The sequence below is a fragment of the Choloepus didactylus genome, chromosome 4 (genome assembly GCF_015220235.1).
Source record: "Choloepus didactylus isolate mChoDid1 chromosome 4, mChoDid1.pri, whole genome shotgun sequence".
Taxonomy (NCBI): Eukaryota; Metazoa; Chordata; class Mammalia; order Pilosa; family Megalonychidae; genus Choloepus; species Choloepus didactylus.
This window is the reverse complement of record NC_051310.1, coordinates 27,814,192-27,842,065: the sequence shown is the minus strand read 5'-3', so window position 1 is coordinate 27,842,065 and position 27,874 is coordinate 27,814,192. Positions and strand designations below refer to the sequence as shown.

The 27,874-nt window shown below is 40.4% G+C and overlaps 1 long non-coding RNA gene across 1 annotated transcript; it reads left to right on the top strand.

Moving 5' to 3' along the window:
* The first annotated feature begins 9,194 nt into the window (after positions 1-9,194).
* LOC119533159 lies at positions 9,195-21,669 on the top strand. The gene is made up of 2 exons (XR_005216600.1): positions 9,195-9,242; positions 20,744-21,669. It is a non-coding gene; the product is annotated as an uncharacterized LOC119533159 (long non-coding RNA).
* Positions 21,670-27,874: the final 6,205 nt, after the last annotated feature.

Sequence of the window (27,874 nt, the reverse complement as noted above, 5' to 3'; positions counted from 1 at the left end):
CACCTGACATCACTGGTCATAGGTCAAGTTGTCGTGATGATGCTGAGCATCCTGCACTTCATTCTGGTAGCTGCATGGGATGGATTCTGCAGCTCCAAATGCTCCATCCAGGGAGGAGATGCCAATGCCCCAATCTCCCTGAGGGATTCTCTTGAAGCCTTCTGTTCCTATTCTTGGGGATGGGGGAAATAACATCTCATCATGAACCCTGTGCCCTCAAGGAGGCCCAAAACCTTGAGGATGCTCCTCTCTCTCTGATCTCCTTAGCCATTATTTTCATATTTCATAGACTGTGAAGGGGCAGAGGTTTTTGTTTTGGTTGGTAGGTAGAAGGGCAGTTCAGACTTAGCAGGCTCTGAGGGAGCTACGTGGCCTCAGTTGTTGGCAGCTTGATTTAGAATGTGCTGTTTGTAGAGCATTTTTGTCCTCAGGTTTGGTTCTTCTTTTTTTTTTTCTTTTTGGCCAATTTTGAGGGCACAGAAAAATTCCCATTCAACATTCAGTTATTTTAGCTAAAATTTCTTGAGTGCTGCTTATGTGCCAGGCACTGCACTGATGAGCTCTTTTTTTCAAAAACCCTCTTTTATAGATCATTCCTTTTTTGAAGATGAGAAACTGAGGCACACAGGGGTTGTGTAATCCAGGGCCAGGTACCTAGGCAGAGGTAGAGCCAAGATTTGAACCTGACAGTGTGATTGCGGAGTCTACGAGCTTAACCATTACCTTGTACTCCTTTATGGAGTGAAAAATCAGCTTAAATTTCACTCTGTCCATGGTCCCCTGTCGTCATGCACCTGGCAGCTTGGAGACCACCCCTTCCTGCACTTAGCATGTAATTACTCTCTGGCCACTGGACTGCTACTCTGGTATCATTCTATCTTGAGGGTACATCCCCCCAAAGGGGAAATTTAAATAATGGGGAAGGAATAAGCCCAAAGGAATAGGCAAATGAGCCCAGGCAGAGGATGGCTTGGGGAGAAGCCAGGCAGAACACTGGGGTTGGCATTGTCCACTGCTTTAAAGCACACCAGCCCTAGAGAGAGTTTGGCAGTAAGGAAAGGAGATTGGGAGGGAGTGCAGCACTAATTGGATCCACATGAATGAGAATCACCCCTTTGGGAAGTGCCAAACTTTGGCACACGTACCAGTAGTGGAGAAAAGTTTTGGAATACAAAGCTAGGGCACTTGGATCCAAGTTCTAACTCCTCTGTTTACTAACTGAATAGCCATGAAGAGTTCAGTTATTGTAATAGATCTATGGTTTCCTTATCTCTAAAATAGAGAAGATTCATTTTTTATTACCTCACAGGGTTGTGGTGAGGTTCAAATGGGAAAACAGGTGTGAAAGCACTTTGCACAACGATATGCTATATGCAAATAAGAAATACTGTTGTCCAGAATGACTGATGCTCTTAGTGAACTGGATAATTGGTTAACTAAACATATTTGTATTGAGAGCCTACCATGTGCAAGGAATGTGTTGAACTCTGCTGTTGATAATACGATGGATATGGTTTAGTTGTGATCTTCAACGACTTCACAATCTTGTATTTGAGCTGGAACAAATTCTTTGATAGCTCTATGTGGTAGACTGAATTATGTACACCAGCATAGACATGTTCTTAATCTTAATCCACATTCTGGCAGGTGTGAACCCATTTGTTTTAGTTTCCTTGGCTGCCAAGCAAATACCATGACTTAGTAAACTCTGAGGGAGCTGGGTTGGCTTAAACAATGGGAATTTATTAGCTCATGGGTTTGAGGCTAGGAAAAAGTCCAAATCAAGGCATCATCAAAGTGATGCTTTCTTCCCAAAGACTGCCTTCCCAAAGGCAATGTACACGGCCTCTCCTAGCCTCTCCATTCTTTGGCAAACCAAGACATGGTAATAAATATACAATTTGATATGTGCCATGAAGAAGTCATAGGAAAAAAATTCTGTTGGAGTTCAGATGAGGGGAATCATTTTAGACAGGGTTAATTATGGAAGGTTTTAGGTTTTTGAAGCAGAACTAGAGGAATGGTCAAGAGTCCACTGGTAAGGAATTCTCAGCAAAATGAACAGCTTGATTAAATATGTTTATTAGGAAATATATTTGACCCTTGCCAGAGCTGCTATCACAAATACCACAACCTGTTTTTTGCTTAATAACAGGAATTTATTGTCTCACAGTTTTGAGGCTAGAAGAAATCCAAAACCAAGAAGAGTAGAGGGCAATAAGCTCAAACCTGGAGACCGTTGCATTTTGGGTCATGGAGTTGGAAGTGGGGAGCTCTAGAGGGGTTTTTAGCAGCCATCCCTTTGGGAGATTAATAACCTGGCCACAGTGTGCAGGATGCCCCTGGGTCTGATATAAATCTGAAGGTGATGAGACCAGCTGCCCCTGGTAATAATTCTGTTGCACTCGTAACAGTCTAAATAAGGTAGTGTTAATAGCAATGAGAAGGAAGATATTTTAGCTAACACTTCTCTATAGTTCCATGAGATATTTTATTTATTCTTTTCATTTATTCATTAATTCTTTCAACAAACATTACTTACTGTGGAGAGAGAAAAATTACACAATGCCCTTGCCCTAAAGATAATTGTCTATTAGTGAGTGATGAGCATTGCCCTACAGGTAAGAGATGGGGTTTGGGAGGAAGCCAGTTCAGGCTGAGGGAGTAGCACCTGGGTGTGTGTTTAGAATTGCAAGTAGTGCATGTGTGTGGTCTTCTAGGGAGGGTGAGAGAGATGGTTGGGGTGAGATTGTGGGCTTGCTTGACAGATTAAATTTAGTCTTTATACGTTAAGGATTGTAAAACATCTAACTCTTCTAGGAGGAATAGTAATAAGAGAAAATTTACATTTTAGAAAAGTTGCTCTTGACAATGCGGAAGATTGGAGAGCCAGAGACTGAGAACAAGCCTAGGGGTAAGATCAATGGACAGACTACAGTAATGGAAGCCGAATGCCTTGAGGTAAGGAACTGTCACTCGGGATGCAGAGGACAGGGCAAATATGAAAGATATTAAGAAACTGAGTTGCTAGAACTTGGGCACTAACTGGATTTAGGGTCACCTACTTAAAGAGTTTACTGTGAGCCCCAGATTTAAGTTCTGGAAGCTGGTTGGCTGCCAATGAATGAAGTCCAAGTTCTCTGGTCTAGGTAGGTCACGTGGGCAGACTACCTTTTAGTTGCTTAAAATTAAAGTGACAATCACAACCTCTCTCTCTTAGAAACAAATAAATTTACTTACCCCAATAGAAAAGGAGTGTGTATAGTTGTCTATGGTTAACAGAAAGTTTCTGGCTAGCTTTCTTTGCCTTCTCTGTCATGAGGTGGCACTCACTGGAGTGGTTTGTCCAGCTTCCTAGACTGCAGCCAAAGAAGAGAGCAGAGGCCAGGCGTCCTTTGCTGGGTCCATGTAGTTCTCCAAATACATTTTTTTTTCAATTCAATTTTATTGGCATATATTCATAAACTATACAGTCATCCACAGTGTACAGTCAGTTGTTCACAGTGCCATGATATAGTTGTACATTCATCACCACAAGAAATTTTTTTAACTTTTTCATTACCACATAAAGAAAACAATAGGAATAAAAATTAAAGTAAAAAAGAACACCAAAAACATCCCATACCCCCGTCCCTCCCTATTATTCATTTACTTTTTGTCCTTATTTTTCTACTCATCTTTCCATACACTGGATAAAGGAAGTGGGAGCCAATCACATGGTCACACAGTATAAGCTATGTAGTTATACAATCATCTTCAAGATCAAGGCTACTGGGTTGCAGTTCAACAATTTCAGATACTTTCTTCAAGATTACAATGCACTAAAAACTAAGAAGGGATATTTATGTAATGCATAAGAATAATCTCCAGAATAACCTCTTGAGTCTCCCAGCCACTGAAACTTTATTTTTTTTTCATTTCTTTCCCCCCTTTTGGCCCAAGAAGACTTTCTCAATCCCATGATGCCAGGGCCAAGCTCATCACTGATAGTCATGTCCTACCTAGTGAGGAAGGCAGCGAGTTCACCAGCAGTGTTGGCTTAGAGAGAGAGGCCATATCCGAGCAACAAAAGCAGTTCTCTGGGGGTCGACTCTTAGGCACAATTATAAGTAGGCTTAGCCTCTCCTTTGCAATAACAAGTTTCATAAACCCCAAGATTGAGGGCTTGGCCTTATAAATTGGTTCCCCAATGCTTGTGAGAATATCAGTAATTCCCCAGGTGGGGAAGTTTAATATTTCCACATTTCCCCTCAGTTCCTCAAGGGGGCTTTGCAAATACATTTTTATTCTCTGCTCAAATTACTCTGGGATGTACCAGGGCTTCACACTAACCTGTACAAACCAACCAGATTTCACTCCCTAGTCAAAGCTCCATGTAGTTATGGTGTTTGAGTAAACTGACTATACAAGATGAATTATCTAGTGTACAACTGAAAATATAAATTTTGTGCCTAATAAACATTTCTTCCTTTTGGTCTCACATGGAAGTTGAAATTTTAAAACATGGTCAATATCATCCTTTACCCTTTAGTCTGATTTACATTATTCCTAACCAAGTCCATTTCATTCATATCTCTAACTGAAGTCTGATCTCTTTTTTTCAGACTTTTTTGTAATATTTACTGTATGGGGTAATGCTGACATTCATAGCTGCTGGACTCTGGCTTTGAGTCTCAGGAGTCACACAGATAGCCAAAGTTCCAGGGACCCACTAGGTTATAAACAAAGAGCTCAGCATCTCAGAATTTAGAAATAACTGTTACAACTCAGGAATAGATTTAACTGCTGTCAGAGCTTACAGTCTAGGAACCTTTACGTAATAAGCCTTCCCCTGATACCCTATGCTCTCAGATTCAATTCTCAGAGTTTTCACATTATAGTTAGTCCATATTAGTGAGGCATCATAATGTTTTTCTTTTCATTTCTGGTTTACTTTACTCAACATACTGTCCTCAATGTCTGTTCACCTCACAACTTCATTCCTTCTTGTAGCAGGTCAATATTCATTGTATGCATACACCATAGTTCACCATTCTGTTCATCAGCTGATATACCATTAGGGCCACCTCCACCCACTGTGAATCGTGACTACTGCCATCATAAACCCCATTGCGCAAATGTTCATTTGTGTCCCTCTTTTCACTTATTCCAAGTATATGCCCAATAACAGGGTTGCAGGACCATATGGCAACCCCATACTTAGCTTCCTTTGGAACCACCACACTGCCCTCCAAATGAGCTGCAACATTCTACTTCCCTACCAACTGTGATTAGATATATCCTTCTTGCCACATTTTCTCCAGCACTTGTATCCCTCTGTTTTTTAGATGGTTTTATTCACACCCTGTACATTCCATCCTAAGTAAACAATCAAAAGTTTCCTGTATAATCACATAGTCATGCATTCACCACCACTATCTATATGAGGACATTTTCATTTCTTCCACAAAGAAAGAGGAAGAGGCAAAAAAAGAAAAATAAAGAAAAAAAGAAAAAGAAATGTAAAAAATGACAACTGTTCTGGTTTGCTAATGCTGCCATTATGCAAAATACCAGAAATGGATTGATTGGTTTTTATAAAAGGGGTTTATTTGGTTACAAATTACAGTCCTAAGGCATCAACAAGAAGATACCTTCACTGAAGAAAGGTCAATGGAGTCCGGAACACCTTTGTCAGTTAAGAAGGCACATGACTGGTGTCTGCTTATTCCTGGGTTGTGTTTCAGCACCTCTCTCAGCCTTTCTGTGCTTCCTTAACTTAGCATCTCCAAATGTCCTTCTTTCCACAGCTCCAAGTATTTCTGAGCATCTCTGTCAGTTCCCAAGTGTCTCTCCAAAAGTCTCTCTCTGCTGCTATTGGGGCATTTTGTCCTCTCTTAGTTTCTCTGGAGCAAACTCTGGGCTAGCATCTCAAAGCATCAGCATGTATCTGGGTCAATGTTGGCTCATAGTTTCTCTCTCAAATACTTCAGTGAAGTAATCAAGAACTACTCTGAATGGGCAGGGTCAAATCTCCATGGAAACATTCAATCAAGAGGTCACACCCTATTTAAGAAGATTCATAACTCTGGCCCTACAAGATTGCATTAAAGGATATGGCTTTTCAGGGGACATAATATATCCAAACTGGAAGAACAACTAAAAAGCAACAAAAGAAAAAATAAAATAAAAATAAAATACCATAAAAAAGTGAGACACCACCACCAATGCCAAGAATCCCATACCCCTCCATTAAATCCCCCTCTTACAGACATTCAGCATTGGTATATTGCCTTTGTTATAATTAATGGAAGCATATTACAATGTTACTGTTAACTATAGACTATAGTTTGCATTTTTTTTCCAATACCATCCCATTTTTAACACCTTGCAAGGTTGACATTCACTTGTTATCCCTCATGTAAAAACATTCTTGTATTTGTATATTTAATTACAATCATTGACCACTCTAGGTTTCACTAAGTTATACCATCCCAGTGTTTATCGTCTATGTTTCCTTCTGGTGTCCTACATACCCTTAACCTTCTTCTTTCAACCATAGTCACAATCATCTTTGTTCAGCGTGTTACAGTATTGTGCTACCATCACCCAATATTTTTCTATCCATTTCTGGATCTCTACAATCAATCCTGTTGAACATTCTGTACTCTTTCAGCATCAAATGCCTGATCTTTCCCCTCTTTCTATCTCTTGGTATCTTCATTTCTATACTCTTCTCCAAACCTCTCTCTCTCCTATCTTTTACTATCTGCATATAGCACTCCCTTTAGTATTTTTTATAGAAGAGGTCTCCTGTTCATGAACTCTCTCAGTGTCTGTTTATTTGTAAATATTTTAAACTGTCCCTCAATTTTTGAAGGACAGTTTTGTTGGATATAGGATTCCTGGTTGGCAGTTTTTCTCTTTCAGTATCTTGAATATATCATACCACTGCCTTCTTGCCTCCACAGTTTCTACTGAGAAATCTGCACTTAGTCTTATTGAGCTTCCCTTGTATGTAGTGGATTGCTTTTCTCTTGCTGCTTTCAGAAACCTTTCTTTGTCTTTGACAACTTGACAATCTGATTAGTAGGTGTCTTGGAGTAGGTCTATTTGGATCAATTCTCTTTGGGGTATGCTGTGCTTCTTGAACCTGTAATTTTCTGTATTTCATGAGAATTGGGAAATTTTCATTGATTAATTCCTCTATTAGTCTTTCTGCCCCTTTTCCCTTCTCTTCTCCTTCTGGGACACCTATAACACATATATTTGTGCACTTCATGTTGTCTTTCAGTTCCCTGTGTCTCTGCTCATATTTTTCCATTCTTTCCCCTATCTGTTGTTTTATGTGTAGGATTTCAGATGTCCTGTCCTCTAGTTCAGTAATCCTTTCATTTGCCTCTCCAAGTCTGCTGTTGTATGTTTCCTTTGTGTTTTCGTCTCTTGTATTGTGCTTTTCATTCCCATAAGTTCTGCCATTTATTTTTTCAAGCTTATGAATTCTTTCTTATGGTCACCCAGTGTCTTTTTTATATCCTTCATCTATATTGCCACATTTTCTTTTAACTCGTTGATTTGCTTTAGAAGATTTGTTTAAACATCTTTAATTAGTTGTTTCAACTCTTGAATCTCAGTTGAGGTGTTAGTTTGTTCCTTTGACTGGGCCATATCTTCATTTTTCCTGGTATGGTTCATGATTTTTTTTTTGCTATCTAGGCATATGATTTTCTTGATTAGTTTATTCTGGAGGTTGTTTTCTCTCTTTTGCCTTGGGTTTTCTTGTTGGTTTCCTTTGATCTCTATATTTCTTTGTCTTACTGGCTAGTTGTCAGATTGGTTCTCCCCCCAGCCTTCTCCCCAAATCAGGCACCCACCGTGGTCTGCCACAGGGATGGGAAGCAGGCACTGGGAACTCCAGCAAGTTCACTGTGAGTGGTAATATAGATCTGCTGGCTTCCATTGGTGCTCTGTTTTCTGCTGATTGGCAAAACCTGGGTCTGTTTTAGAGCCCTGCTTTGACAGTTGGGTTGTCCATATTTCTCAGCCAAAACTGGGCTGGGTTTCTGTGTGGGGCACGTAGACCAGCTCGTATGGTCCTAAAAGGGTTTCTTTTCCTTGCACTTTCCAGATTGTCCAGCAGATGGTGCTGTTTGGTAACATAATCACCCTCAGAGGCTGCTTTGCCTCTGAGCCCAGGCTGCATTTACACAGGTGAGCTGAAACTGCAGGATTCCTATGCCCTCACTTTGCCAACCAAAATCCGGCTTGATGTGGGACTCCACCTGTGGCAGAGTACTCCCTCAGCTGACCCAGTACTCCAGCTGTCCCAAAGGCAAGGATACAGCCACCAGCTGCTGCTTCCTTCAAGGATGGGGGAAGAGCTTTCAGACTCAGGGCTGGAAAAGCAGTCTCTGTCCATGTTTTCTCAGTCTCTTTGTTCCTCACTGACTTGGACCTTGAATTGTCCTCCACTGTCCCTCAGGTCTTAAAACAGTGGGGGTATGTCTCATTGCTGGAATAGATTTTAAAATATTTGTCCCTGGTGGGAGGGTTCCTGTCTGCTGGTTCTGTGCCTTTCCTGCACTGAACACAAGTGAGGGGGAGGGGAGAGTCCTCGCTGGTCTGGACTGCAAGATTTCTACCTGATATTTCTTTTCTTTCTTCATTTTGGCATCTGCAGGGTGCTTCTCCAGTCTATATCTTCCTCCAGAGTTTCAAACAATTCAGAATCCTTTTTTTCATTGACTCTCTGGAGAGGAGTTTTCAGTAGCTGTTTATGACTCCATGGTGATTCCAAATACCTTTTTAAGGGAACTTTTCACCACCTGCTGAATTTGGGGAGCTATCATTTAAAATGACTGCTGGCCTGAGAAGGAGTTGTCATATCTTTTATTGGGAGGGAGCCAGCAGGGAAGGGCCAGCCAAGTTGGTTAATAGATTGCAGGAGAATAGTGGACAGTCTGGGGTTGACTGGTACAGAATCTTGGCAGCAGAAGCAGCAGGGAAGTATAACAAAGCATAAAAGTTATGCACATAAAATGTAAAAGAAATCTCAGATTGGTTTTACTGTATGTTATGGAGGATGCCATGAGCCATGATTTCATCTAATGGACCTCTTTTCTTATTCCCTACAGAAAGCCTTTCTGTATCCCAGGTGCTCCCTTGAAGCAGAAAAAGGATAGAAAATCATCCAGTGCTGAAGATAAAACATCTCACTGAACGTTATTTCAGGCTCTTAATAGCCATCTGTGGAACCCTGAATGGTCTGTTGTAATTGCTGGTAATTCCTCTTTAGGGGAGATGAAGCAATTGTTACCCTTGGAGTAGGCCTTGGAAAGAAAATTCCACACCTCTTCCTCTACTTTTCTCCACTAGAGGGAAAAATTTTGGCATGCTTGCCCCCTGAACTTTTTGTGAAAGAATGTTAAAAGTTGTCCATGATATGAAAAGCAAGAACAGCATAAGTTTGAGTCTGCCTCCTTGGTCAGGGAAGAACCCTGCTGTATGTTCTGTAGGATGAGAGGCAGGAATGAAGGATTTCTTAACTGAGAAAATGTGGGGCAGCTGAGATTATGTGTTAATTTGTTCTCTTGTGGGTGATGCACTAGAATAGAAGATTCATTAGAATGGGGATACATCCATCTTGTATTTTAGTGCATTCCTGATCTAGAACATTGCCTGGCACATAGGGGCTGTCCATAAATATTTGTTGAATGTATGAATGAAGGAACAAGTTCAAAGAATCCAAAAGTGTAATCTTCAGAGATACTAAATACTAAGGAATCAGAAATGGAGTTAGAGCTGGAGTAAGGATGAAGAATCTGGGACCAGGGAAATGAGGACAGGTCTAGCAGGTCAAATGCAAATATGGAGGCATAAGAATCTTATGGGGGAATGGGGATGGGAATGGGGATGGGAGGAGGCAGAGGCTTGGTTGGGTTACTGGGTTCCAAAGGACAGAACAGATGGTGTGTACTCCAGATTGTGTCTGGCCTATATGTGGCCTTATCATGGAAACACTTATTTTATTAACTGTAAATTTCCCAGAGAATTTAAAACATCCCTCAAACTACTCATCTTCCAGATTTTATTTCAGAATAATGAACCATGCCTTATGGTGCACAGTTTTGGTAAAGCTCCTAGCAATTATGAACCACAACTGAAAGAGGAACCAAAATTTATGAAGCACTGACCCTGTGCCAGAACCTCATGCTAGACATTTCCTGTGTCCCTCTTTGGCTCTGAATTTGCAAAATCAAAACTGTTCTTAAACTCTATTTATTAAGCACTTAAAATCTATCTGGTACTGTCTAAAGGGCTTTACCTGTACTATTCATTTAACTCTCACAAAAGTCCTGCAAGTTTGACACTGATGAGTACTCGGAGGTTTGGAGATGTTAAATGACTTGCCCAAGATCACATAGGGGAGCAGGTGGTGAAGGTGGAATTTGAATTCTGATTTGTTTTTATTTCCAAGTCTATGCTCATAGAGCACATAACAGCCCATTGGCCCAGATGGAGGGCGCAGAGCCCAGCTGCCCAGATCCCTCTGCAGCCATGAATCTTCAGCAATGCCCTGTAACCAGGCAAGTTTCTAAGGGGGAACCAAATCCTGCCTCTTGCACAAGCTCTCAGGTCCTCAATGCTTTTGGCATAGTCTTTCCTGATGACCTGTATTATTATTATTATTATTATTATTATTATTATTATTATTATTATTATTATTATTTACTTTTATGCCCCCATCTTGTTACTTTTTTCCCACCCAAAGAAAAAGTGGTTTAAAGATAGTTTTTACTTAATCAGACCCAAGGCTTGGCTTATTTGATGGTGCTCAACTTTCTTGGCAGACTTGCTTTTGAAGCTAAAAAGCAGCTTAATGTCAGCATGGCAACTTGATAACTCTAGTGCCAATTTTTATGATGGAGATGGAAACTTCTAAATTCCAGATTAAATATAGTACTTTAAGAACCAAGACAAAATGTCCTCATGGCTATGAAGTGAAGTTGCTGTTAAAGTGATGCTTTACTTAGTATGTGATGGGAAAGAAAAGTGAACAGGTACCTACGAATACACAGCTATGCAGGGTGAAGGTCAGGGTTTGCTCCTTGCCCAGCAAAGCAGATAGGCCTGGGCCATGTGTCACATTGCCATTAGCACACCTTTGCTTTCAGCCAGAGTTGCAGTGGAGACTTTTATGTGACCTCAGCTTCCCTTGTGCTAACAGAGTCCTGTTTCAAGTATAAGTCATGTGTCCTCCCACTTTCTGTCCTGGGGATTTCTCCAAGGAACCAGGAGCTTGCTTGGTATGCACAAGCACAGCTGGGAAGTGTGTGTGGTTTACATTCTTAGGGACAACCATCAACCAGTGGGGTCCAAGAGCCAATGGATAAATGCTCCAGCTTCCTGTCCTTCAGGCAGGCAATTCTAGGAGGCTTTCTGTGTGGTTCTCAGAATGACCCAGTGTACTTAAGCAGTATCTTCAAGAATGCACCCTTACTTTGGCTTCTCTTTCATCATTAGCTCACTCTTATCATTTTATCATTTCTGCTTCCTGGGATTACCCAGTGAAATTACCTATACCAACTTCTTATCTTAAGTGTTGCTTTTTGGCAGAACACAAAGTAAGACATCTACATAGTCCAGAAACAGAAATTTCAGCACATTAAGAGGGAATCAATCTCCTAGCAACCCACTCTAACCAAACTCACGAGACTGATGTATACTACAATGGTAGAAGTTAATTTATTGAAATGTCTACAACTACCAAGTGGACCAGAATACTCATGTCTGCTGCACAGGACACACTCTGCTCCTGGACAGAGTTGGTGATAGACTGACATTCCTGCTCTTTGGCTCTTCTTTTTCTAACATCCATGCAAACAACTTCCCCTTTATTAAGATATTCTTTCCTTGGATGTATTTAGGCTGCAGCTTTCTTTTACATGCAAGAAAGATTCAGTTTGATTTTCAGAACCTGTTTATCAACCTCAGTGATTGTATCTTGAGTTTACAATTTTCAGAGACTCACTTTACAGAACTTTCTAGTATCCATGACAACTTACCTTCCTCAACCACTTTCTTTTGATGGGATGAGAATCTGGAAAGGATGTTGTGCTGGTTTGAATGTAGTATGTCCCCCAAAATGCCATGTTCTTTAATGCAGTCTTGTGGGGGCAGTTGTATCAGTGTTGATTAGTTTGGAATCTTTGGATTACATTGTTTCTGTGGAGATGTGACCCACCCAACGTGGGTAATACCATTGCTTAGATTATTTTCATGGAGGTGTGGCCCTGCCCATTCAATGTGGGTCCTGATTTAATCACTGGCGTACTTTAAAAGAGAGCCACACAAGCCCAGACGCTTGCTGACACTGATTCTTAGACACGCTTGGAGTTGTGGACCCCTGATGTTGGCTGTAGCCAAGAGAAACATTTTGAAGACAGACATTGAAAGTAGACTTTTTTTACTCCAGAGTTTGCCTGGGAGGAACTAAGAGAATACCCCCAGACACCAAGAGAGAAATGTCCTAGGAGAAAGCTATTTTGAAACACAACCTGGGAGCAAAGGAAGAAGATGCCAGCCACATGCCTTCCCAGACAACAGAGAAATCCCAGATGCCATTGGCCATTCTTCTGTGAAGTTTCCCTGTTGTTGATGCCTTAGCTTGGACAGTTTTATGGCCTTAAGACTGTATGTAACTTTGTACCCAAATAAATCCCCTTTATAAAAGCCAATCCATTTCTGGTATTTTGCATAAGGCAACATTAGCAAACTGGAACAGTTGTAAAAAGGGAAAAAAAGGATAGGGAAAATTTATCTGCACACTTGCATGATCCTTGAGTGCTTTTCTGCTTAAAGCTCAGTATATGCACTGATATTCACAATGAGGGCTCGAAGCATCCAAAACCATTTTAGTATACTCTGTGTAACAACTTAGAAAAATTTTTATCCCCAAGCAGTTAAAATAGAAAATTTGCAACTTGAAGAATTAAACTGCAGTTATCTGAAACTCATTTGTAACTGAAAGCATATTCCCTGATAATTTTGGATAACCATATATTACTTGTATTTCTTTAATACTCATTTTGAAGGTAGTCATTGCTAGCATATCCTATGTAAATTACTGGGCACTGCTTTGTTCTATTCTTACTGCCACAGCCCTATTCTGACACCCCGCTGGCCCCAGACTACATCAAAAGCCTCTGAGAAACTCTTCCTGATTACATGGATTTCCTCTGATCCATCCTCTACACTGACACTAGAGGTATCATTCTATTCTACATGTCTGATTCTGTCACAATCTTGCTTAAATTTAGCCAAAGGCTCTGAGGGAGATATTACTGATGCTTGCCAATATTTCCCGCTCTCTTCTCCTTCCATGAATATAGGAAAAATATGCTTCTCTCCCTCCTTAACGTCAGGCATGGCCATGTGATTTGCTTTGCCCAAAGAAATGTAGGCAGGGGTCACCTTCAGGCGAAAGCCCTGCTCTGAAATGATGAACTCTGAATTCTTGAGTTGACTTGACAGCATCATAATGTGATGAACTTTCATAGTCTGTGTTCCTGAGTGTGGTCAACAGAATATTAGCTCCCCAAAGATGCCCACGCCCTATTCCCCTGGAACCTGTGACTTTTTATCTTACATGGCAAAGTGATTTGCAGATGTGATTCAGTTAAGGGTTTAGAGATGGGAGGATTATCCTGGATTACCCGGGTGGGTCCAATCTAATCACAAGTCCTTAAAAATAGAGAACCTTTCTTGGCTGAGATTATATAGAAATGTGATGAGGGAAGAGTGGTCAGAGAGATGATTTGAAGATGGAAAAAGAGAGGCATGAGCCAAAGAACGCAGGTGACCTTCAGAAAGTGGAAAAGGCAAGAAAACAGATCTCTCCTAGAACCCCCAGAAAGGAATACAGGCCAGCTGGCATTTCGATTTTAGCCCAGTGAGACCTGTGTCAGCTTTTGGAACTCCAGAACTATAAGATAAAGCCATGTTGCTTTAAGACACCTTGTGGTAATTTGTTATAGCAGTAGTAGAAGACTAATATACTGAATATGGTAGATTGTAAAAGAATGGCCAAAAATGCTTCCCCTTATTGTGTTCATGTCTTTACTAGATGACATTGCAGTTTTTTCCATCAAGAGATGGTGACTATTTCTCCGTGCTTTGAATTGGGTTGGTCATACTCCCCCTTTCTGAATTATTATTGAGGTAATCTGGTCCTTGGTTTGCCAGTGGGGAATTAGCAAACTCGACTCAAAAAGAGACTTAAAAAGTGCTTGTGCACTGGGGCTTTCCAGCCCTTGCTGCTCTTGGGAACTCTGCAACGTCTAGCAGGTGAATAAGGCCAGTTCAGCCTGCTAGATGGTGAGAGATACGTGGCCCATTTACCCTCATTTCATTAGCTAATAGCTACCTTTCTACTTGTGTGTGAGGCAATCAACTACCAGCTGCCCAGAGATAAAAGTTTCTTAAACTTGGCACTACTGACACTTTGGGTTGGATTATTATTTGTTGTGGGGGGCAACCCTGGACATTGTAGGATGTTTAGCAGCACCCCTTTCCTCCACCCATTAGATGCCAGTAGCACCTCCCCTTTCCCTGACATTTGTGACAGTCAGAAATGTCTCTAGACATTGCCAAGTGTCTCATGGGGGGGGGCAAAATTACCCTGGTTGAGGGTCACTGCTATAGACACATGAGTAAGTCAAATCTGAGACCAGCAGAACAACCTAGCTGATACCAGCCCAAATTGTTGCTCACACAGTCATGAGCTTAATAAATTAAATAAATGATGGTTGTTTTAAGCTGCTAAGCTTGGGGATGGTTTGTCTCTAAGCAATATAGAACTGAAACACTGAAAGACTCTAAGGAGTAGGCAGGCATTCCATTCCCTGACTTTCCCACACTGGATTTACTGTTTCAAGTTTGGGGTTGTTTGTGGACACAGCATAGGTTAGCCTGACACCAAAACTGGGCTGTTATCTTAATGACAAAGTTAAAATATGTGGAATTAGCTTAATGTTTGGGCAATGGGTGGCAAAGAAATCAATAGCAGAGGCTGGAAAGATGGTGGTCCATGTTATGCAGAGGTAAAGCATTTGGTGAAATGGTTGCCTATGATAATCTGGGAGGAAGGTCAGGTGCTAAAGAACTTGTGGTTCTAAAGAAAGAGATTGGAAAACAAAATTCTGGTAATGTGTGTGTGTGGTTTCTATTGCCTGTATTGGCATTACAAGAAAGAGATAATTTTAGGAAAAAGTCAGATTCTCCAATGCTTTTTTCAAAAGTGGCCAAGGAATATGATAGAAGAGGAATAATCTCTCATTGGCAAACAGAACAATGTATCCCAGGGCTCTGTGGAAAGAAGAAATGGAGAATATTGTGGATATTCCTTGAACTTACGTCTTGAAAAGTCAGTGCAATTCTTCCAATGGCATGCTGGCAGAATGGAAAAGAAAGTGCTAAGAGCCCACCAGACAAACAGGAGGCAGAAAAATCTAAAGAGATGCAATGACTAGAAACAATAGAATTTGGGGACTTTCTGGAGTTGGGTTAAGTACCCCAATGCAGCCAGAAACTCTCAGAGGACGTTGGTGAATTTTAGCATTGTAAAATAATAGCCTTAATGATGGTCCTGAGTCATGTGGGGAAAAAGTTGTTTTGAATATGCTTTTTAAGAAGGTAGGCCATTCTATAAATGTACTTTACAGATAGATTTAAACTAAAATAGTGAAAGCAAAAATAAAACAAAACTTTTATGGACTTAAAAAAGAGCATTTCATTTATTTGGAATACTCACTTATATGGAAAAGCAAATTCTCTGATGTCATTGATTTATTCAATAGATCAGGGGTTGGCAAAGTGTGGCATGTGGGCCCAATCTAGTCTTACCCATTCATTTACATGTTGTCTATGACTGCTTTTGAGCTACAAAGCAGAGTAGTTGAGTGGTTGCAACCAAGACTATTTGGCCTGCAAAGCCTAAAATATTTATTCTCTGGCATTTAAAGAAAAAGCATGCTGACATCTGCGAAAGATAATTATTGCACAGGCACTGTACTCCATGCTAGGGAAAAATGCACTTAAGGCGGATGTGATGCCTTAGGAGTCCCATAGTGAAAGGCAGCATCCTCCAAAGTGGACATCTATGAAAAATTGCCCTGTGGACTAGGGAAGAGGAGAATGTGCGGCTGGTGGGCCAAACCCAGGCCTTACCCTTTGAGAAGGTGTAAGGATGTATGAGAAGGAAATTACTCCAGAGCTGACTGCTGTATTGGATGGTGGGTTACAGCTGCTAAGCTTGCTAGTGGTTTGTTTGCAAAAAATGGTCCAGATCTTGTTTTAGAGGTAAATGCTCCGCTGAGAATTCACCTTTGTTTCTGAGTGACAGGTCACTGATGATTTTAAGTGGACTTCTTCAGGCCATACTGGTTCCTAAAGGAAAGTCATCTGCCAGGCCCTCCTTCTGCGCTAATGAGCTCCACTTTCTCAAAGTGAGAGAGACATTTTTCAGGGGAAACGGACCCTAACAATAAACAATAATAACAGTAACAATTGAATAAAGAGTAGCTTCTGGCAAGTACTGAACAGCTGGAGAAGTTGAGAACCTTTAACCTCATCCAGTCATTATCTCCCGGAAAAGCCTCACACAGGGAGAGCATAAAAATGCAAAGAAAATCAGTTATGCACACACACACAAAACAAACCCACAATTATGAAAAAAAAAAAAAAAAAAGAAATAAAAGCTTTTAACACCAAGCAGCTTTTTGTTGTAGACACTAATTTTTGCTTTGAGTCTTTCCTCATTGTGAAAGACCAGTATAATACTTTTATAGAAAAACAAAACACTTCTCTTACCCTTTGGTAGGTGCATAATTGGGAATATAATATGAAAAATGGCCCCATACACAGTTCACAGAGGTCATGTCTTTTAAGACAGGGTAGGGTTTGGAACTACAGCAGGCAAATTCAGAGATGTTAATTAGAATTGCAGCAACTGCTTTCACTGACTTGCTGAGAACATCTAAGCTTTCCAGAAATTATTCAAGCTAGAGGGAGTGCTCTCATTTTGTCTGGTTTTGAGAGCTTTCTAATTTGAATTTGAGGAAGAAAACACTGGTGAAGATAACCAATGTGTTATATTTGGGACAAAACTGGCCCATAACCTTAGCAAGAGGAATATTCTCTTGTCCGCTGTTGCTGGTAACACTTCTCAAGCTGCTTGTTCAAGGGCCCTGAGAGTTTCTTTCAAAGGTGTCTGTTAGGCATTTATTTGCCCTTTATTTCTCTCTAGTAGTTCTTCTGTCTGATTTTCTGTACCATTCTTTAGGTTATCAACCCAGTTAAGTTTCAAAATCACCAGTAAAAATGTAGAGTATATACATGTAGGAAAATGATATGAATATAAGTTCTTTGAAATTAACCTGTATTTTTTTTTTCCTATATATCCCCAGTGCCTAGCACAGACTGGCATATAGTAGGAACTCAATACCTATTTGTTGAATGAATGAATGAATGACTCAATTCAATCTGATCTAGTTTATCAAAATACTCAGTTTTAAAAAATAATCATCTGAAATTTTTCTTCATAGTTTCTCACTGCCATACTCTTGGTCCTATTTAGCGATTTTCTATTTTAAGTTCTAACTGGTTAGAATCACCAGCTTGGGTGTGGGTTGAATTACAACCTGGTGTATAAATTGACCTCTTAAGTATAATGGTGTAAAAATTTCCTGCCCTCCCATTTACAGAAATTAAATATTGCCTGACTGAAGTCCCCTCTTTTGTTCTCTCACTTCTTGTTGCAAATTTTTGTTCTTTAGGATTTTCTCTCTTTCATTTATCTATTCAAGGACATTTGTTATTAATTTAAACTGTTTCAGAATTTTTATTATTATTGCTATTTCTCATGAAGGAGATTTTAAGTGCTGTCACTTACCATTTTTGTGACTTGGGGTGCTATTGAACCTTCTAAGAATTTGCAAATGGGGTGGTGATAGAAACAATCTCATAGAAGTTCTGTAAGGAGCAAATATTTTAGCCTGTCTGATACCTGTTTGCAATTAAAAAATAATAATGATTATTGTTATTAATCAAATTCTTGAGGACAGAGACCATCTCGTGCTTCATAGCAGGCAGAACAACATTCAACCAATATTTGTGGCATTCGTTTCATTTTACAAGGCAGCAAGAAGTTTCAATACAGTGTACCAAATAACTTTGGGGCTGGGATTTCTCCACAGCACCATCAAAACAAGCTGCCCCAGCTGATATGAGGCAGAAGTCTTTGATTCAAGTGGCTTAACCTTTGCGTTCTTTTATCACGCCTCCAATTCAAGCCTTAGCTCTCCACTTCCCATCATCTCTCAGAGGATGAGTTGGTTTAGGCTGACCACTGGCTTCCAACCTTTGTCGAAATGTTCCTTATAGATTTCTGCACTTATGATCCAATGATATATAAACCATGATGAGCTGAGGAAGAATTGTACAAACAGGAACGAAAAGAAGCAGGAGTCTCTGGGCTTATTGCTGGAACTTGGAAATGGATAATAAGCAAGGAGGATCCAAGGGAGTAACGTAGGGTCTCGTTATTCTTTCCCAAATGGTTTTGAGCACATGCACCCATTTAAAAGACACTCACTTCCTCTTCTTAAATTTCCTTCGAGTGCTATATTTAATATGACCGTGAATGGCAATTTTGCCAACTGGGCCAAACATTTTCATGGTCTAGGTTGGAGAAAGGATCCTTCCTTTCTGCTTTTTAATATACTATATATTGATTAAAATCTAAGAAAACCTGTATAAGACACTATCAAGACAGTGATGGGCACATTCTCCACGAAGGTTGGTTGGTGCATTTTGGGAGCTCCAGGCCATGAAACATGAGGCTGGAGATATAGAGAGGAACCAGATCCTGGAGAGCAACGGGGAGCTGCTGACAGATTTTAAGCAGAGGATTAACAGAGTGATATTTGTGATTGAAAAAGGTCACTCTTGTTGCAGCCGTGTGTGTGTGTGTGTGTGTGTGTGTGTGTGTGTGTGTGTGTGTTGGTAGTGGTGGTGGTATAACAGACAGGTTAGAGATTAGTTCAGAGACTAATTTCAGGTGACAGCTGACTAAAAACGTAAGAGATGGAGAAGGAGGGGGGCCAGGTATTAAGCAGTTAGTTATTATTGATTGCTGTGACTGGTCCTTGGGGATTGGTGTGGATGATCCTTGGTGCTTGGATGTACATTGTGAGGTAGGAGGAACCTCATGAATCACGGAGAATGGCACTGGTTCTGCACGTCTCCTGCATCCTTCCAGATTCCTGAAAGATTCTGAGTTTAATTCCCTTTTCCACCGCACCCCACCCCCTTTATCCAGTCAATTGCCCTGTTAATGTTGACTGGCATAAGGACTCTGAAGCATATCAGGGTGCTTAATACATCTTTTCCCAGCCTTCCTCTTTTCCTCCTTGAGCCAGCTGCCCTACTTTTTAGCACTATTTTGATGCTTGAGATGATTGCCTACTCTGTGATTTATAAATTTGAAAAATTATCTTGTGTTCTTAGGAGTAAAGTGCTTTTGGAAATCTGAAAAAGAAGAAGTAGGAAAAGCCTCCCTCCCTCTTTTGTTCCCATAATGTTTTTTGTTTTGTTTTTGTTTAAAGGGAGTCAACAATCTACTTCCTCGGCCCACTCTCCTATTCTGTTTTGTTAGAACAGTCAGTTCGTGATTCGTGGCTGAAACAGAATCGCCCCACTGATTAGAAAATTAAGGCCAAACTCAACCTTCTAATTTTAGAATAAAATCAAGTAGCTTTTAAATTTCAAAGGCCATTATGGCATTTATTTCAAAAGCTATGTGTTATTTAGTTCTTGGCCTAAATAATCACACTACCCGGGGTGCTAGAATTGTTGCTGGATCTTGGTAAAATGCTTGCCTGTTCCCCCTTGAGAGATTGTGAAAATAGAACAAGGAAATCATTGTACTGAGGATGATCCTTTTCTGCTTTATTATCCTGAAAGCACTGCTGTTAGCTTCTTCCGTGGGTGTGTTTCCCAGGCGTAGTCTCAATTATTAATGGCCAAGTTCTCATTGTTTAATGGAATTTGAACTTTTAAGGGGAAAAAAGAGAGAACATTCCTTGCTAACTGGGAACACTGTTTTAGTTTCCTAGGGCTTCTGTAACAAAGTACCACAAACTGGGTGACTTAGAAACTTATTGTCTCACAGTTCTGGAGGCTAGAAATTCAGAATCAAGGTGTTGGCAGGGCCAGGCTTCTTCTAAAGACTCCGTTGCATGCCTCTGTCTGGGCTTCTGGCTGCAGCTAGCCAGCATCCATGGCATTCTTTGCGTCAGTTGTCACATGGTGTTCTCCCCTCTCTCCATCTGTGTCCAAATTTCCCCTTCTTATAAGGACACTAGTCACACTGGATCAAGGGCCCACCCTCCTCCAGTATGACCTCATTTTAACTTGCCTACTTCTATCTGTAGTAATTCAATTTCTAAATAAGTTCACATTCTGAGGTACTGAGAATTAGGACTTCAACATATCTTTTGGGGAGGATACAATTCAATCCATAGCACTTCCCCATAGCCAAAGAAGAAAATATTCGCTTGGAAGAAAAGAGAAGAACTGGGAATATGGAAAGAGGCCAGGGAAAGAGGAAACAGGAGAGAATATAACATGACTTCACGTCTGGAATCCTATAGAGATCTCTCTTGATTTCATTGCAAGTTTAACACTATCTATCTCTTTCTTGCAGACGTACATAACGGAAAGAAAAATCGTGAGCAAAACAACACTGCCCTTCTATAAGAATGCTGCTATTAAAAGAGAGGACCCTGTTCTGCTGGGCTCCTTAGTGGGCTTGAATGTGAAAAGGTGGGCCTACAGCTGAGTCTGAGGACAGGGGTTGAAGAACACTGACTTAATTTACTCTCCATAATCTATTTAGGGGATTTTAGAATTGGGGATGGGGTAGGACTCTTGAAAGAAAAATGTAGAAGAGAGAAGAATTGGGAGGAGAACAATATAAGCCATTGTGATGACTCTTCGGGCTGGGGAATTTCATATGTTGAACTGGCCTATGACAAACCTGGGGGTGTGGAATCCAAAGGATTTTTTTTTTAAGAATAAGGATGCCTGATGTTTAACTTGAAGGTTTGTATTACTGTGATATAAGCCTTCTTTCCCAGATAATTCTCTGAATAAGTCAGCTTTTCCTTAAATAATGCTGCATAACAAACAGCCCCCCAAATCTCAGTGGCTTACAATAACAAATATTTTTTTGGTCACAAGTCTGTGGGTTGGCTGCAATATCTTTGCTCCAGGCTGTGGATCAAATTCAGGTCTGCTTCCTCTGGTTTCATTTGGGAGCCCTGGCTGAAGCAGCATTTATCTGGGGTATGCCCTTCTCATGGTGGAGTGCAGGAGCACAAGCAGCCAAGCCTGACTGGGCAAGCACATTTAAAGCCTCTGAAGCCTCTGCTCTGATGTAGCTTACATCTGCTCACATTCCATTGTGCAAACCAAGACACATGGCCAAGGTCAGCATCAATTGAGAATAGTAGTATATTCTTCAGAGAAGGGGAGGGAAAAACAAACATTTGAATATTTGCTGAGCTCTAATACAATCTACATTTTCCAACCTTCAATAAAGCCTATTTCATGCATGTGTGCACACACACACACTTGAGTTAAGGTTTTTATTTGTTTGCTTGCTTGTTTATTCATTAATAAAATAAGGGAAAGGAATGAGTTGCAGGTCAGGTTTACACAGTATGAATCAGACAACACAACTCAGTGAGATGGTTCATCAGCTGAGCTCATTAAGTAGGGCTAGGAAACCAAAGCCAGAACGACCTTGAAAATGACCCTTCACCCACTGCATAAATTTCAGAGATCTTAGTGGAGGTGGTGGTGGGTGGGGAGTCTTTCAAAATCCATGCACTGAACATTTAAATAAATCCATTTTCTTTTTTAAGGAGCAAGAGACCCTAGCTTATAACTGCAACATGTGAGCTTTGAAACCAGCAAAATTATTCACTCTTTTGACTTTGTTTGTAGAAAAGCAATCCAAATGCTTAAGCCCATCTCCTTTGATAAAACCAGTATTTTTTCCACATAAAAATCACTGATTGGCTTTCAGATACTCACTCCTACACAAGCCCATAGATTAATCAATTTCCTAGCCAGCCTTTTAGTGTCAACTTTGACTCCATAAAGATATCTGGCAAAGAAAAGAGAGAGACTTTTTGCCAAAGGCTGTGAACCACTGAATCTGAAAGTTCAGCTCCTGCTTTTCCTAGTTCTTTTACAGTCTCCATTAGAGGACTCAAAAACAAAAGCAAAACAAAACCTAAATCTCATTGTGTGTCTCAGTTTTTCACCAGCTTTTTGCTGCCTCCTAAGCTCAAAGTAGTTCTTTTTTAGATTTAAATTTGCAAGGGGTCATTTTTTGAATTGTGCACCACCGAACAGTCATTTTTAAACAATCCACCCACCCCCATCATTTCTTTCCCCCAGAACAGAAGCCTATTTTCTGGTTGATCTCTTTTTTCTTTATGTAGACGAATCCTTTCTCTGAATCGATACAGAAGAAAAAGAAAGTGCCAGTGTTTTTATGCTTCACCATGGGACGGGGAGGAAAAGAGTATGTTTTTAAAGGAGGAAAAGATGAGGTTAAAGGAAATAGATCAATCCACTGAGTTATTTGATCACTTCCACCTGGCAGGATCTCCCTCACGCCTCTGCTCTGCGGGGCCTTGTTATTTTTCCCCCATTCCCGTCTCAATGAAACTTTTCTTAGGGAGTAAAGGGGCTGGACAAAGCGATTTCATTCATTTGCCTCATTATTGTCCCATTTCCTCCCGTGGCTGACTCTTCCGAGCTGACTGCTCCCCACTGGAGTGGCACTGCTCTCCTCCTTCCCACTGTTACTCTTTCAAAGGATGGCTTGTGTTGAAGGAAATGCTGTCCCAGGTTCTTGTGGGCTACAGTGGAATTAACTAGCTGAGAAAATTACTACGGGCAATCTGTTAGCTTTTAAATTTGAGTGTTCCTTGTTCATAGGAACATAGAATTTGAGAGATACAAGATATTTAGAGATTATCTCTTTCATCCATGTTCTTTTGTAGGTGAAATTCCAAAGAAATTGAGTGCCTTTCCAAAGTCATACAATTAGTTATTGGCAGAACTGGGACTGGAGCCCAGTTGTCCTAATTCTATTCTTTCCATTACATTTGATTTGTTTCCAGAATCTAGATTACAATTAAAGGCACAGGCATATTAAAGTTAATCATTAACCTCTAAAGTGGCAGATTGAGTTTTAATAGAATGCTAAATTCTCAGAAGCGGTAATAAGGGGGCAATTGGGAAAAAATAAAACTGCTCAAGAATAAAACAGGTTCCTAGCTTCTGGCTTTGGGTGGAAATATATCTAACAAGAAAGTTTACTGCAAGGAACGCAAATTAAAAGAAAAAGGGCTTGCAAGGAAAGTAGGGAATGACTGACAAGGTAACCTGGAAACCTTTCCTGCATCATTCTGGGAGACTCCAGAACAAAGGAATACAATGTCATTAACAAAGGAAGAAGGGGCTGGAAAAGGCTCAGTGCTTTCACACTTAAAATGCTTCCTTTCTTCCCAGATTTATGTATATGATTTTGGATGTGGAAATTGCTTACAAAACAGCACAGGTGAGGAGAATCTAAGATGGTAGCATAGAGAAGAGTGGAAGCTAGTTTGTCCCCCTGGAACAACTAATGAACAACTAGGAACAACTAGTAAATAATCCAAAATAAATACAGGGGGACAAATGTGACCATTCACTCATCATATGCCAACCTGAATTGGGAGGAATGCCTGAGATCACAGCATAAAACCTGTAAGTAAAAACTTCAGATCCAAGCTGGGAGCCCCCTCCCCCCATGGTCCAAGCTGCAAAGCCTTGTGGTGCTAGAGAGCAGCTCTCTCCAAGCTAGTGAATACAGCTCAGCTGAGCTCCAACTGGAGTTTTAATTAACAAACGGGGACTGCTCGATACAAGCTATGAATCCCCAACAAGTAGACAGAGGCTTTGGGTGACGACTGACCTTGGAGAGCCAGAGGGTGGCTGTGGACTGGCCCTGAAGGGGGCTTTCTTGTCCCTGTTTCAATCAGTGGAGAAAGCCTTAGCCATTTTCAGTTCCCAGTGCTCTGACCCAGACGAGAGTGGAGATAGCACAGGCAGAGAGAGACCATTGAAATGCTAATGACCTCTCTCTAGGGGGTCTATCTTCTCTAAGAGGAAAGGGGTGGGGCCAGCTCTACTACCTGCCTTCCATTCAGAACCATACCCCAGAGCCTGGGGGAAAACAGCCATGGACCACAGCTCCTTAAACCAGTCTGGAGTTACAGGCTGACAGGTGCCACCTGCTGGGCAGAAAAGCACAGTGACGTGAGGCATCACAGGGTGTACCAATTTTTTAAGACACACCCTCATGGAAACCGAATACTGAGTAGTCTTCCTTCTGGGACTGGAGCCTGTTTTGGTCTGGGAAAACCTGATTGGGGTAACCAAGGAAACCATGCCTAGACAACGGAAAACTACAACCTACACTAAGAAAAACAAAGTTATGGCCCAGTCAAAGGAACAAATTTACATTTCAACTGAGATATAGGAATTTATACAACTAATACTAAGTCAATTCAAAAAGTTTAGGGAAGATACGGCAAAAGAGTTGAAAACACTGGGCGTACATAAGGTAGAAATTGAAAGTTCAAAAAACCAACTGGCAGAATCTATGGAAATGAAAGGCACAACACAAGAGATGAAAAACACAATGGAAACACAACAGCAGATCTTAAGAGGCAAAAGAAAACACTGAGGAACTGGAGAACAAGGTACCTAAAAGCCTATACACAGAAGAACAGATAGAGAAAAGAATGGAAAAATATGAGCAATGTCTCCAGGAACCTAAGGACAAAATGAAGAGCAGGAATGTACGTGTCATTGGTATCCCAGAAGGAGAAGAGAAGGGAAAAGGGGCAGAAGCAGAATAGAGGAAATAATCAATGAAAATTTCCCATCCGTTATGAAAGACATAAAATTACGGATCCAAGAAGCGCAGCATACCCAAACAAAATAGATCTGAATAGGCCTATGCCAAGACACTTAATAATCAGATTATCAAACATCAAAGACAAAGAGAATCCTGAAAGCAGCAAGAGAAAAGCGATCCATCACATACAAAGAAAGCTTGATAAGACTCTGTGCTGATTTCTCAATAGAAACCGTGGAAGCAAGAAGGAAGTGGGGTGAATATTTAAGATACTGAAAGAGAAAAACCACCAACCAAGAATCCTATATCTGGCAAAATTGTCCTTCAAATATGAAGGAGAGCTTAAAATATTTTCTGATAGACAATGACAGAGTTTGTGAACAAGATATCTGCTCTACAGGAAACACTAAAAGAAGCACTGTAGACAGAAAGGAAGAGACAGGAGTGAGAGGTTTGGAAAACAATTTTGGTAGATAGTAGCACAGCAATATAAGTACACTGAACAAAGATGACTGTGAGCATGGTTGAAAGAGGAAGTTGGGACCACGTGGGAAACCAGAACAAAAGATGAATGATAAAGACTGGGACTGTGTAACTTGGGGAATCCTAGGGTGCTCAATGATTGTAATAAAGGGTACAACGATGTTTTTACATGAGGTAGAACAAATGAATGTCAGCATTGCAAGGTGTTAAAAATAGGGAGGGATTGGGGGGAAAATACAATCAATGCAAACTAGAGACTATAATTAACGGAAACATTGTATTATGCTTTCTTTAATATAACAAAGGCAATATACCAAAGCTAAATGCATATGGGGGGGGGTGGGGAATAGGGGAAGGGTATGGGACTCCTGGCATTGGTGATGTTGTCTAACTCTTTATTCTACTTTAGGTTAACGCTATCTTTCCTTTTGTTGCTTTCTAGCTGTAATGTTTTTTTTTTTTCCCTCTCTCTCTCTCTCTCTTTCTCTTTTTCTTTTTTCTCTCTGCCTTCTTTGACTCTTCCTCCTTCTTTGTGGAAGAAATGGAGAGGTCCTTATATAGATAGTGGCAATGGTGCTGAATACATAAATACATTACTATACAGGGAACCAATGATTGTTTACTAAGGATGGAATGTATGGTGTGTGAACAAAACCGTCTTAAAAGAAATGGGTTGATGAAGAAATCTCGAGGGCACTATATTGAGTGAAATAAGAGAGACACATAAAGGCAAATATTGCAGGGTCTCACTGAGATGAACTAGTTATAATATGTAAACTCATAGACATGAAATATAAGTTACCAGGATATAGAATGGGGCTAAAGAATGGGGAACAGTTGCTTATGAGCAGAATGTTCAACTAGGGTGAACTTAAACATTTGGAAATGGACAGGGGTGATGGTAGCATTTTGTGAGAATAACTAACAGTGCTGAAAGATGTGTGAAGGTGGTGGAAAGGGTAGGCTCAGAGTCACATATGTCATCAGAAGGAAAGTTGGAGGTTAAAAGATGGGAATGTGTAAAACAGTGAATCTTGTGGTGGACAATGTTTGTGATTAACTGTACAAATATTAGAAATCTCTTTCATGAACTAGAACAAATATATGACACTGTAATTTAATAATAGAGAGGCATATAGGAAAAAATATACCTATTGCAAACTATATACTACAGTTAGTAGAATTTTAACATTCTTTCATCAACAGTAACAAATGTACTATACCAACACTATGAATCAGTAATGGAGGGGGGGTTGGTTAGGGGTATGGGAGGATTTGAGTTTCCTTTTTTTGTCTTTATTTCTTTTCTGGAGTAATGAAAATGTTCTAAAAATTGAAAAAAAATTAATTGTGGTGATGGATGCACAGCTGTATGATGGTACCATGGGCGATTGATTATACACTTTGGATCTTTGGATAGTTGTATGATGTGTGAACAATCTCAAATATATATATATATATGACCAACAACACAGGTGCTTTGGTTTATTCCTGTTACATTAGTGCTGTATTTAAATAACTCAAATCTTCAATTAGGCCATGGAGCCTTACAAATATTTTTGAGTCATTTGATCACTTCATCTTTTCAAGGTCCCCTGAATGGCTGAATTCTGCCAGGGTTTTTAATTTTTTTCCGTATTCTTTTCTCACTGCAACCTGCTTACTGTGAGAAAGGGCTGGGAAAAGCGATCTCAGTTGTATCCTTCACACCTTCCATGGAAAACAGGGGATAGTGGTTGAGTGGCTGTGGGTAAGGGAAGGTGTGGAGCAGGAGAGGAGGGCTGAGGGAAATATTATTTTTGGCATAATTTTTCTCCCAAGTGGAGAACACTTGAGTCCCCATACTTGAGGGAATTATTTAAAGCTGAGGGGTCACATTGATGGAAGGGAGGGAGGTAGGATTAGCAGTTACAAGTGTGGGTCTAGACTTAGGAGTTCATGTTCTAGATATTGTTGGGGGATCATGTGCTCCTTCTTGATGTTTCCTGATTTTTTTCTTTTTTTCCAAGACCTGGAGCCTAGTGTGCCCAAGTATAGAACTTCCTGGAGGCTGCTTCATCTCCTTGCCAAACCTATCTCCTGCCTCCGTCTCTCCCTCTTTTCTTTCCTTCACTGAATGCACAGGATAATAGAAGGGAGGTTATAATCTGCTTCTCCTACTCCCTTTTACCTTCTTCCTTTATCTCTACAATTGTTGAGTATGTGTTTTTATGTTGGTAGTTCCTTTTGATTTTATTTTAAGAAGGATTTAATTTAAAAACTTAATAAAAATAACAGCAGTATTAATACAATAATCTTTTATTGAGCACTTGGTATAGACCAATTACTTTTCTAAGTATATACTTTCTATATATTTAATCATCACTGCAA